General features: G+C 43.4%; 1 protein-coding gene across 1 annotated transcript in view; it reads left to right on the top strand.

Annotated features, from left to right (window-relative positions):
• ccdc141 (coiled-coil domain containing 141) overlaps positions 1 to 12997 on the top strand; it is a 171768-nt gene that overhangs the window by 41178 nt on the left and 117593 nt on the right. The window lies entirely within an intron of this gene.

The following is a 12997-nucleotide window of genomic DNA, read 5'->3' as shown; positions in this document are numbered from 1 at the left end:
GTTAAATTTTGGGACAAAATCCCAAGTAAAGTCATGAAAATCCTCATTTGAAAGTAGTAGTTGGAGGCAGCCAGGGCAGAACAGAGCCCTCAGTATGACGATTTGGTCAATGAGTGGGATTTCGACCCTGTGACTTTGAAGTCATTGTAGTCGATGACTGCCACTATGATTAAAATTATAGACTACAGACTTAACCTTTTGGCATATTGCTCAATTGCTGAACTGTACAGTATTGATAAGCTTGATGAAGTGGAGGAAAGAGTTCATATTGCTAGAGAATGCAGCTTCCAATCTTTGGAAAGTCAGTTACATGGTATGTAAAATACTCTGATCAATCTGGAGAGCTGGGGTCCGAGGAGGAGTGGCTGTGTGACTGGCTTTCTCAAAGAAGCTGAGGGCAAGCTCCCAGCTAATTTTTTGGGGAACCGGCTACCATGTTTTTTTAATCTCGACACGAAAGCTGGGCGTGTTTGTCTTGAAGGCCCACTTTGTATCCTGTTCTCAGGACCTGATCGCCAGCCGGTAATAAAGCATTTTCGTAGCTTCAGTCGCAGAGGTTTCAGTGAGGCTGGAAAGTGCTGGAAAGCTCTCTAAATGCAATTTGCCCTGCTTTATCCTCCTATCCTGAGGGTGACATCTGACGGATCCTTAAGGCTGTTCAGCAATCCTACTCAGGCTTTGGCCTCTCCAAACTCTGTGGATGACAATAATTTGGAGTCATAATCTGCATTTCATCACTAATTCTTGTCATTACATTCCTTTATTAATGTTATTTAGCATGTTGACAGGGGTGATCTAGTGTATGAGCACTGAGGTGAATTTTGCCTGTGATCCTTTGAAAACCAAGGACATCCATTTGTTTATATGGCATGCAATCACCAGTATGTTCCTTTAATTACTCCAAGCTTAAAAGACAGATCTGAACTGACTATATCCTCATTGTGCCTGGGATGCAAGGTGACGCAGGGCACTACCTGCATTGCTTCTGGTCCTGTGTCAAAATTTAACCCTTGTGGTTTAATATCCTTAAAGAGCTTGGGAGTATTGGGGAATGCATTGGATAGGTTGTATGGCACTAGGGCTATGCGATATTTATGATTTTTAATTTCTAATCCTTGTATTTATATAGGAACACAGAAACTAGAAACAGGAGTAGGCCATTCAGCCATACAAGCCTGCTCAGCCATTCATTTTGATCATGGCTGATCATCGAATTCAATATCCTGATCTCCCCACCTCCCCCCGCGCCCCCCCCCCCCCGTTCTCCCCATATCCATTGATCCCTTTAACCCCCAGAGCTATATCTAATTTCTTCTTGAAATCAGACAATGTTTGGCCTCAGCTACTTTCTGTGGTAGTGAATTCCACACATTCACCATTCTTTGGTGAAGAAATTTCTCCTCATCTCAGTTCTAAAAGATTTATCCCTTATCCTCAAATTATGACCCCTAGTTCTGGACTCCCCCACCATTGGGAACATTTCTGAATCTACCCTGTCTAACCCTGTTAGAATTTTATAAGTTTCTATGAGATCCCCGCTCACTCTTCTAAACTCCAGTGAAAATAATCCTAACCGACTTAGTCTCTCCTCATATGGCAGACCTGCCATCCCAGGAATCAGCCTGTTAAACCTTCGCTGTACTCCCTCTATAGCAAGGACAACCTCAGATAAGGACACCAAAAGTGCACACACTGCTCCAGATGTGACCTATACCAACGCCCTATAAAATTGTAGCAAAACATCACTATCCCTATACTCAAATTTTCTCACTATGAAGGCCAACATATCATTTGACTCCTTTACTGCCTGCTGTACCTGCGTGCTTACTTTCAGTGACTGATGCACGAGGACACCAAAGTCTTGCCGAGTATCCACCTCTCTCAATTTACACCCATTCAAGTAATAATCTGTCGTCCTATTATTGCTACCAAAGTGGATAACCTCGCATTTATCCACATATACTGCATCTGCCATGCAGATGCCCACACATTCAGCCCGTCCAAATCATGCTGAAGCATCTCCGCATCCTCCTCGCAGCTCACCCTCCCACCCAACTTTGTATCATCTGAAAATTTGGAGATAATGCATTCAGTGCTCTCTTTCAAATCATTAATATATAATGTGAACAGTTGGGGTCCGAGCACAAATCCCTGCAGAACTCCACTAGTCACTGACTGCCAATCAGAAAAAGACCCATTTATGCCAACTCTTTGCTTCCTATCTGCTAACCAGCTTTCCATCCATCTCAAGACATTAACTGCAATCCCATGTGCTGATAATGATGGTGTATACTATGTATTATCCTTTACTCTTGTCATGGCTAATATGAGAAGCACCACTGCAGGAGGTGGGTGGGTGGTGTGCTGTAGAGGTTGTGGGTATAATCTAATGAGTCCTCACAGCTGGCGAGAAAAAACCCCTTAGAACTATTGGTGTTGCGTTGTTTGTTTCTGTATTTTGTAGTCAAAGAATCTCTGACGGACTCCTGTAAAGGAGCAGACAGAGCACATATCCTGGGAAAATACATTGTTTTGTATCAATGATGCCTCTGATATAGCTCAAGATGGGTAAGTATTCTTTGATGCGTGCCTAAGCATCGTGTAAGAATCTTTGACTGATCAGTCTTTTCTATATTTGTGTCAATATTCTCTTTGGCTGAATACACAATGGCAGTAACTGCTTTGGAAAATATTGGAATGTAAGTTATGTGCCTCTGTCTCTAGTATCCTGTAAGCTGACTGGCAGAAGGCAGAGAGTGGGGATAAAGGGGCCTTTTTCAGGATGGCAGCTGGTGACTAGTGGTGTGCCTCAGGGTAGTGCTGAGACCATAACTTTTCACAATATACGTTAACAATTTGGAGGAACTGAAGGCACTGTTACTAAGTTTGCAGATGATACAAAGATATGTAGAGGGACAGGTAGTATTGAGGAAGCAGGGGGGCTGCAGAAGGACTTGGACAGGTTAGGAGAGTGGGCAAAGAAGTGGCAGATGGAATATAATGTGGCAAAGTGTGAGGTTGTGCACTTTGGAAGGAGGAATGGAGGCATAGACTATTTTCTAAATGGGAAAATGCTGAGGAAATCAGAAACACAAAGGGACTTGGGAGTCATTGTTCAAGATTCTCTTAAGGTTAACGTGCAGATTCAGTTGGCAGTTAAGAAGGCAAATGCAATGTTAGCATTCATGTCAAGAGGGCTAGAATACAAGAGCAGGGATATACTTCTGAGGCTGTATAAGGCTCTGGTCAGACCCCATTTGGAGTATTGTGAGTAGTTTTGGGCCCCATATCTAAGGAAGAATGTGCTAGCCTTGGAAAGGGTCCAGAAGAGGTTCACAAGAATGATCCTGGAATGAAGAGCATGTTGTATGAGGAATGGTTGAGGACTCTGGGTCTGTACTCGTTGAGAAAGATGAGGGGGCATCTTATTGAAACTTACAGGATACTGCGAGGCCTGGATAGAATGGACGTGGAGAGATGTTTCCACTAGTAGAAAAAACTAGAACCAGAGGGCACAACCTTAGGCTAAAGGGATGATCCTTTAAAACAGAGATGAGGAGGAGTTTCTTCAGCCAGAGAGTGGTGAATCTGTGGAACTCTTTGCCGCAGAAGGCTGTGGAGGCCAGATCGAGTGTCTTTAAGACAGAGATAGATAGGTTCTTGATTAATAAAGGGATCAGAGGTTGTGGGGAAAAAGCAGGAGAATGGGGATGAGAAAAATATCAGCCATGATTGAATGGTGGAGCAGACTCGATGGGCCGAGTGGCCTAATTCTGCTCCTATGTCTTATAGACTTATGGCCTTATATAAGTGAGGGCTTGCACCATTATGCCCATGTAGTCTTGGCTTTATCCTGTTATCCTGTTTTCCCCCAATCTCTGAAACATCCTTTCATTATTTGTATCTTTGTTTGTAATGAATAATCCGAACCAACTGCGTCGGTGCTCTCCTGTCTCTTTCTGTACGTATATGTGGAAAAATGATTATACTGTACTTTCTTTATTCATTTTATGGGACATGAGTGTCGCTGGCTGGGCCAGCATTTATTGTCCATCCCTAACTGCTCTCCACTTCAGAGGGCATTTGAAAGTCATCCACATTGCTACAGATCTAGTGTCACATGTAGGCCAGACCAGGTAAGGATGACAGATTTCCTTCCCTAAAGGACATTAGTGAACCAGATGGGTTTTTACAACAATTGACAAAAGATTTCATGGTCATCATTAGACTTTTATTGAATTCAAATTTCACCATCTGCCAATGGTGGAATTTGAACCCGGATCCCCGGATCTTGCTCTGGGTCTCTGGATCACTTGTCCAGTGACAATGCCACTATGCCACAGCCTCCCAAGTCCTTGAGGATTTGCTGTGTTGCTTTCAAGACAACATGGAAAGGGTGGTGGATTGGGCGATCAAGTGGGAGATCAAATTTAAAGCGAGGACGTGCAATGTCATTCATTTTGAAAGCGGAAACATAAAATAAGGAATACAATTTTAAAAGGGGTGCAGGAGCAAAGGGACCTGGAGCCTGTAAGTGCACAAATCTTTGAAAACGGCCGAGCAAGTTGAGAAAGTGGTAATAGAGTATACAGGATTCCTAGCTTTAGAAATGGGGGTAGGGAGTACAAAAGCAAGGGATTTACAATAAACTCGTGTAAAGGACGGGTTCGGCATTAGCTGGAATATTGTTTCCAGTTTTAGGCACCAGACTTTAGGAAGGATGTGATGGCATTTGAGAGAGTGCAGAAAAGATTTACCAAAATGGTTTCGCGGATGAGGAACTTCAGTGGCATGGATAGGTTAGAGAAGCCAGTGCTCCTTTCTTTGGAGAAGAAAAGATTAAGAGGTAATTTAGTCAAACTGTTCAATAAATTAAAAGAACTGGATCGAGTAGATAAGGAGAAGCTGTTCCCATTGGTGAAAAGATCAGAAGCAAAGGACATTGATTTAAGAAGCAATGGCAAAGGAGGGAAAACACTTTTCTACGCAGTGAGTGGTTCGGATCTGGAATGCACTGCCTGAGACTGTGGAGGAGGCAGATTCAATTGAGGCTTTAAAAAGAAAATTGTATAATTATTTAAAGAGAAAAAAAATCAGGGAAATGGAGAAAAGATGGGGTGTGGGACTAATTGAGTTGCTATTGCAGAGAATTGGCACAGACTTGACAGGCTGAGTGGCCTCCTGTGCCGTAACCGTGCTATAATTCTGCATAATAATGCAAGAGAAAATAGGATTTTGATTCTCTGCTGCCATCTTGTGGATTTTTATTACAGTTATTTATTTAACAAATATGTGTAATTGTGATTTGCAACAGTGTAATAATGTCACTAGAAAATCTCTGACTTGGAATAATGCATGATTTTAAATTTGAAAATTAATCCTTAACTCAGCCCAACTTGCAAGATTACGAGATACTTGCAGATTAGAATGAGCATTCTGCCAACTATATTTCATCCACCGAAAGAGCCGACAGTTCCTTATAGTCATATTTAACCTATTCAAAGATTCTTTTCTGTCTCATTGTATTTGAAAATTAATTCTAGATGTTGATTGCTGTCTGCAGGAAGAAGAATTTTCTGATGTCTATTATAAAATTATCTTTTACTATTTACAATCTGTGTTCCTCTCTCGTCGATTCCCATTGTTTAATTTCAGATTAAACTTTCTCGTGCTATTTCCCAATTTAAATACTACCGCAAGATCACTCCCAGGTTACCTCCTTCCCAGACTGGAAAGATCAAGTCTCTCCACTAAGAGCTTAAAGAAAATCAAGTTGTGTGTGAAGCAGGTTACCCGATTGCTGTGGCATATTTGGTAATAAAGATACAGGGAGGGATTGTGGTATCCCTTTCTTTGTGGGGTGTGGGGGGGGAAGCATGGAGAGTGGCAGGATGGGCGGAAAATCCCATGCAAGTCCTAAAATGGGTTTAATGCCGGTGGGATTTCCCATTGCAATTGTCTCCACCCCCTGCCAATGACATAATGGGTAGCCCATTTGACTATATTTAAATATAATTATCAGGTCTTTACGTCTGATAGTGCCTCCCCTGCCCCTGCTTCCCATATTGTTAGATTGTCCATCACGCCAGCATGAATCACGACAGGAAAGATGGAGGATGAGGGGAGACCTAATAGGGGTGTATAAAATTATGAAAGGAATAGATAGGGTGAACGGTGGGAAGCTTTTTCCTAGGTCGGTGGTGACGTTCACGAGGGGTCATAGGTTCAAGGTGAGGGGGGGGAGGTTTAACACGGATATCAGAAGGACATATTTTACACAGAGGGTGGTGGGGGCCTGGAATGCGCTGCCAGGCAAGGTGGTGGAGGCGGGCACACTGGGAAAGTTTAAAACTTATCTAGATAGCCACATGAACGGAGTGGGAATGGAGGGATACAAAAGAATGGTCTAGTTTGGACCAGGGAGCAGCACGGGCTTGGAGGGCCGAAGGGCCTGTTCCTGTGCTGTATTGTTATTTGTCTCCCTTGACGTCCACCTAATGAGCAGAACACGCTGTGGGCGCAGAGCTGAATACAGCCCCCCCCCCCCCCCCCCCCCGGGGAAGAGGGTCATGTCCAAGTGCAGTGGCAGGAAGGGTGTTCCGTGGGGAGGATGTTGTGTGGGTGGGTGTGTTGTAGCGAAGGGGGGGTTCCCAGATTGGGTGGGGAGGGGCTCCGTGGTGGGGCAAGGAAGGAAGGAGTTCCGAGAGGGGGGAGCAGGAGTGGGTTGAGTTCCAAGGGGGGGGATGTTCCATCATCAGGGGTTTCTGGTATGGGGAGTGTATTTGTATTTTTAAAAATTGGTGCACCCTTTAGAAAGATCTTTTTAAAACCGAGGTTATTGGTGTGGCAGGCTCAATCAGAGCCCACCCTGCCAACATGATGTCGTGGGACCCGCCCTTAACTTTTTTGGACTAAGTGGTTAAAAATACAGCCACTCGATGTGCCACTCTGCTAAAAAAGTGAAAATTCTGTCTGAAGTCTAAAATTACACCTCAATATGAATTTTTATTTTTATCTTGTTACTTTTTAAGAACATTCATGCTGGAAAATGGAATAATAATTCTTTTTGCCTCCAGTGTCAGCACCTCCAGGTCAGGTATTTTGTAACCAGGCGCTAAGTAAAATTTGTTTTACTCTGCCCGGGGAATGTGCTTTAACCCTTTCCTGCAGAACCATTTATTGTACTCCCTTATCTTTTTCTCTTTTCATCCTGACTCTCGCATCCATTACATTTTCCGGTTCTAGTTTCTGCCATTATGTTTCACTAATTGGTTATTTTTAAAACAAACATTATTTTAAAACATTTTTGTTGTCAATTTTGCTACCTTCGGAGGGGATGGTTCACATCGGCATTCATTCTGCGTAACATAAATGGTCCACATTGAAGTTGGCAATAATTTGAATTGAGCAAATAGCACAAACCATTTAGCATTGCCATTAATGCCAGTTGTAAAGTTGCTGCTTGCAGGGTGCTGAGCATGCTGGTTGTTTCAGGCAGAAAACATGTGTTCACTGAGAAGATTGCACTTTTCAAAGATGTAGGCCGCGATTCTTCCATCCCGCTGCGCTAATTATTTAGCAGAGTGGGCCAGGAGATTCTCACGTCGGCCGATTCGCGGGGTTCGTGCGAGCGTTCATGCCCAGCTTGTGTCTCCCAGTGCCGGATTTCCGGTGGCATCTGCTCTCCACGCCGGAAATTGGCAGGGAAGCTCCAAGACCATTTTAAATGGTCATTTAAATATAATTTAAATACAATTAGTCGGCCCTGACTGAAGTCTCGGCCCGCTAGCATCTCCCACCCAGCCAGAATATTTCACTTCTGCGGCGATGACACTGGCTCCCCACTTTTGGGCAGCTAATGGCCCGGCCCCGCTGGAATGAATGGGGGACAATTGGAGTCCCCCAAAGGGTTGGGGGGTGCCCCCTTGGCATCCTGGCAGTGCCAGCTTGTGGCTGGGCCGGGTAGGGGGGACCCTTAACTGCTGAGTAGGTGATGGGGGAGTGGGTATGTGTTGGGTTGACTGGAGATCTAAAAGGAGCTCTAATCTCTGAGATTAGAGCCAGCCCTGGTGGCATCTTTACGTCCCTATTCTAAAAGAAATCCTAAGTGTGGGAAAATTCAATGAGAATCTCCCCAGGTTCCAAAAAGATTTCTAAATGTGGTTGAATTGCACTGACCATCCCAGTGGGAATCTCAATGGGACAATGCTTAGAAATTTTTGGGAGAATTGCACCCATCATCTAAATGGTGAGAGATTGCAGAGCTGTGAGGTGTGGAGCGATCTGGATGTACTCATGCATGAATCACTAAAGGTTAGTATTCGGGTGCAGTAAGGAATTAGCAAAGCTAATAGAATGTTATCACTTATTGCGAGGGGAATCAAATATAAAAGAGAAGTTATCCTCTCTCCAGGACATTGGTGAGGCTATATGTGAAGTACTGTGTACAGTATTGGTCTCCTTATTTAAGAAAAGATACATATGTTTTGCAAACAGCTCAGAGAAAGTTTACTAGACTAATATGTGGAATGGGAGAGCTATCTAATGAGGAAAGGGTGGACAAGCTAGGCTTGTATTCACTGGAGTTTAGAAGAGTAAGAGGCAACTTGATTGAAACATATCAGATCCTGAGGGGCTTTGACAGAGTGGATGTGGAAAGGATTTTTCCTCTTGTGGGAGAATGTAGAACTAGGGGCTACTGTTTAAAGTAGGGGAAATACTGGAAAATCCCACCTTTTATCTCTGCTCCTGTGGTTAATTGAAACCACAAATAAGGTAGCCAAATGCATGTTTAAAAGAAGGAACTTCTTTATATAAATAAATAATGAAAGTTAACAACAGTAACACAGCAGAATAGTAAGAACTATGAAAACAGGAGCACTAGTAAAACAGTTCTTATTTACAGGTCACCTTCGTGCAATCTGAAAACCCGCCAAAGCCTGCACGTGCTCAGAGCCCTCAACAGATGCCAACAAAGCAATGACACAGTGGAAAGACTTTTAAGAACACTCCGTATTCAAAATGATACTTTGTGACACTACCACCTCCAGCCCCCCCCCCCCCCCCCCCCTTGAATTTCAATCTCCCATCAGGACAGAAAAACAGCAAAAATAATGCTTTATTATTTAAAAATCTGTCAGGAGCGTTGGGATGTGACTTGCACAAACCACAGGTGGATATTGTGATGGTAGATTTGGAATCATAGGTGAAGTGGCAGATTGAGAATCTTTACATGAAAGTTCCTCTTCCACTCCTCCCCCCTGCAGAGTCAACTGTCAATCTTTGAACCAAAGGAGCCACTTCCTGGTGAACATACACAGCAGCATTGTCTTCAGCAGTCTTATTTGTAACAGTTGCTGACTTTGAAACTTTTCCTGACTCTTGAGCCATAACATAAACGAATATGGTCTTGGTGTCTGCGAACAACTCTTCCATGTTGCAGCCTCATGACCCAAGTTACTGGGCCACTTTGGATTAAAATTATTCTCGGTTACCACCTCTGGTTAATGTCAAAGTTCCTTATGTAAAGATCACCTGGTTTAAACTGCCTCTTTGGCGTGACAGTCATGTCCCTCCTTCTGCTTCTCTTGTCTCCTGCTCACTTTTGCTCTGAGATCCGGATGAAGTACATCCAGATGAGACTTTGTCCTTCGACCTAACATCAATTCTGCTGGAGAGAGTCCTGTAGTGGATTGTGGCGTGATACGACACTGGAATAAAAATCTTGTCGAACTTTATACTCAAAATATCACCTGTCATTCTCTTCAATCCCTCCTTCAAAATTTGAACAGCTCACTCCGCCAAAGCATTTGAAGATGGACGAAATAGTGCAGTAAGCACATGGTGGATACCATTCTTTTGCGTGAATTCCTGAAACAACCCACTTGTCAACACAGTGCCATTATCCAAAACAAGCAAATCTGGTAGACCAGGTGTTGCAAAAATTTGATGTAGCTTCTCAGTTATCATAGGAGCTGTAATATTACTCACATTATGTGTTCCAACCATTTTGAATACACATCTGTGACAACCAAAAATATATGGTTCATGAAAGGTTCCACAAACTCCACATGCAGTCTGGACCACGGCCTATCAGGTCACTGCAAGGGTGAAGTGGTGCTGGTGGTGCCATCTTCTGGTTGATTTGACATGCTAAACAGGATTTTGGATTTCATCTTGTCCTTCAAGTCCTGACCATGTTAGGCTACCAAATATATGACCTGCCTCCATCTTTCATTCTGGAAGCACCGGGATGAGCGTCATGAATTTCATCCATGATTTGCGAGCAACCAGGGAGCGGAATGACCACTCTTGACCCCCACAGTATGCATCGCTTCTGAACGCTGAACTCATTCCTATGCTTCACATAAGCTTTCAGCTTGTCATTTTCTATGATAGTTGGCCATCCTTGCATCAGAAATCTTTTACCATGTGACAGAATAGGATCTCGGTCCGTCCACTGCTTAATCTGCTTTCCACTCACTGGAGAATGTGCAAGTCTCTCATGTTAGAAAATTGGAAGGACAGAATAACTTGGATGGCAAATCTGGTAAAGAGAGATGATGAGTCAATGCGTGTGCATTTGTGTTGTCTTTCCCTGCTCTGTACACAATATTACACTGATAAGCTGACATGGGAAGCACCCAGCGTTGTATTCTTGCTGAGGCCATGGGAAGAATACATTTTGACTCACTGAAAAGGCTCATCAACAGCTGGTACATATGGTGAATAAATGACCACAGAGGTACAGATGGAATCTTTTCACCACAAAAACAATAGCTAGACCCTCTTTGTCCAAATCTGAATATCCCTTTTCAACCTTTGTCAGTGTCCAAGATGCAAAACCGATGGGTTTTTTGGACCCATCCTTCATTAAATGAGAAAGTACCATCCCAAAACTGTAGAGCGAAGTATCTCACGACAGGATTAGTTGCCTGACTGGATTAAAACGGACTAGCAGATTAGTGATTGTAGCTGTGCTTTCACATTACATGAAAGCTTTCCTCTGTGTGAAGTTCCACTTTCAGTTGGTTTCTTTGTGTAGAGGTAAACACAGTGGAGACATCAGTGTTGATAGGTCTGAAGAAAACAATCCATAATTGATCAATAAGCCCAAAAGTGGCCTGAGCTCTGACACATTTCTGAGCTTTGGCGCTTCCTTAGTGGCTTGAATTTTCCCCTCCACATGAGATAAGCTTGTGCAGTGATTCTGTGGTCTAGCTACTCCACACTTAGTGCCTGGAAAATGCACTTGCTCCTCTTGACACGCAGTCCTGCCTCTGAAAACCTCTTTAAATCTTGATCCAGATTGCTGAGGTACTCCTCCTCCGTCTGGTTTCCTGCCCATTGGGCACTTTGAATTTTTTTGGGAAAATTGCACTCTACATTCTTTATTATCTACCCTTGTGCTCTCTTTGAGTGCATCTTGTCTATCAGACTCACTTGCTGCTCTCTTGACCCGATTCCTGAGAAACCGCTGACCACCCAAATTCGCTCCTTGGTCCCCGTGTTAGCTGATACTGTCAGCAATTCTCTCTCTTCAGCTATTATCACTCTCTCCTTTAAATCTGCCGTCATTATCCCTCTGCTCAAAGAGTTGCACTCTTGACCCCATCATCCTTGAAAACTACTGTTGCATCGCCAACATTCCTCTCCTCTCCAAGGTCCTTGAAGGTGACGTTGCCTTTGAAATCTGCTGACATTTTCCCAGAATTCCATGATTAAATCTCTCCAAACAGGTTTCCGCCCTGCCCCACTACTGTATTGGCTCAGTAAAGTCACAAATAACATCCTGTGTGACAGTGACAAAGGTCAACTTTCCGTCCTCATCCTTCTTGACCTGTCTCTTACCTGTGACAACCATCCTCCTCCAATGCTTCTTGGTCGCTCAAATGGGTGAGACTGCACTTACCTGGTTCCATTCTTATCTATCTAATCTTAACTCTGGTATACTCCAGGAATGTATCCTTGGCTCCTTTTTATTTCTTGTCTACATGTTGCCACAACCACCCCTCCCTTCCTGCCACCATGCCGCCTTTTGGTTTCATTGTTGCCGAGCTGTCTGCTAGAAGTCCTTTTATTGCTGCTTCAATGGCTTAAATGGAGTTTTGTTTATTTTTACTCCGGGCCTTGGGTACTTTCTGGGATTTCTTTTATGACCTTGCATTGTGAGGGGGAAGATTGATTGACAAGTCAAAGTTAGGTGCTTCCTCCCCAGAAGAATCCAAGGATTCATTTTCAGTTTTGGTTTAGGGTCAGAAGCTGTTCTGATTGCCAAGTGGCAGGCAGGTTTTCTCTCTCTATCTTTCTCTCTTGCCCCCTCCCTTGGATTGAACATTCTGCTGGCTAGCTGGAAGCAGGTATCCTGGCCGAAAATTCTGCTGTTGGTGGTTTTGCTCGCTAGTACCTAGAGTCTCTCTCTCTCTCTCTCTCCCTGGTGTTTTGGGAAGCTGTTCTGACTTCAAGCTTGTCTGTGTGTGTATATCAAGAGAACTGCAGCATCCAACCGAAGGATTAAGTTCCAGCATCACGTGAGCATTTGTATTTTCTGTGCTAAACCTGTGGCAAGGGTTTTGCTTATGGGATTTGTTCGGTTGGAACGGTGTTTAGCTGTTAGGGTTTAAACAATATCACGGTTGTTTTTTTTTCTTGTTTGTAATTGGTAAAAGTTATTGCTAATGTTCTTTCTATGCATGTTAATTGTATTCTTAAATAAACTTTGTTTGATAAAAGCTCCCTGGTGGGTCAGTTGAATCATACTTGAAGTGAAACATCTCATGCTGACCCTAGCCAAATTCAAATAGCAAAACTTATGATTCAGGCAACCTTCATTACACACTTTGGAATTTCTGACCTGAGTTATAACAATTGGGGGCTCTTTGCTGAATTAAAATCTATATTCTTGATTGATTTGGGATTATTGGGCCCAAAGACAGTGAGTGGTGAGAATATTTGCATTTTCTTTTCAGGTGTTGTATTCAGGTTTAACTAGGGAGTG

This window comes from Mustelus asterias, chromosome 14 (assembly GCF_964213995.1).
Source record: "Mustelus asterias chromosome 14, sMusAst1.hap1.1, whole genome shotgun sequence".
Taxonomy (NCBI): domain Eukaryota; kingdom Metazoa; phylum Chordata; class Chondrichthyes; order Carcharhiniformes; family Triakidae; genus Mustelus; species Mustelus asterias.
The sequence above is the reverse complement of the archived record's forward strand: the minus strand, read 5'-3'. Positions and strand labels throughout refer to the sequence as shown.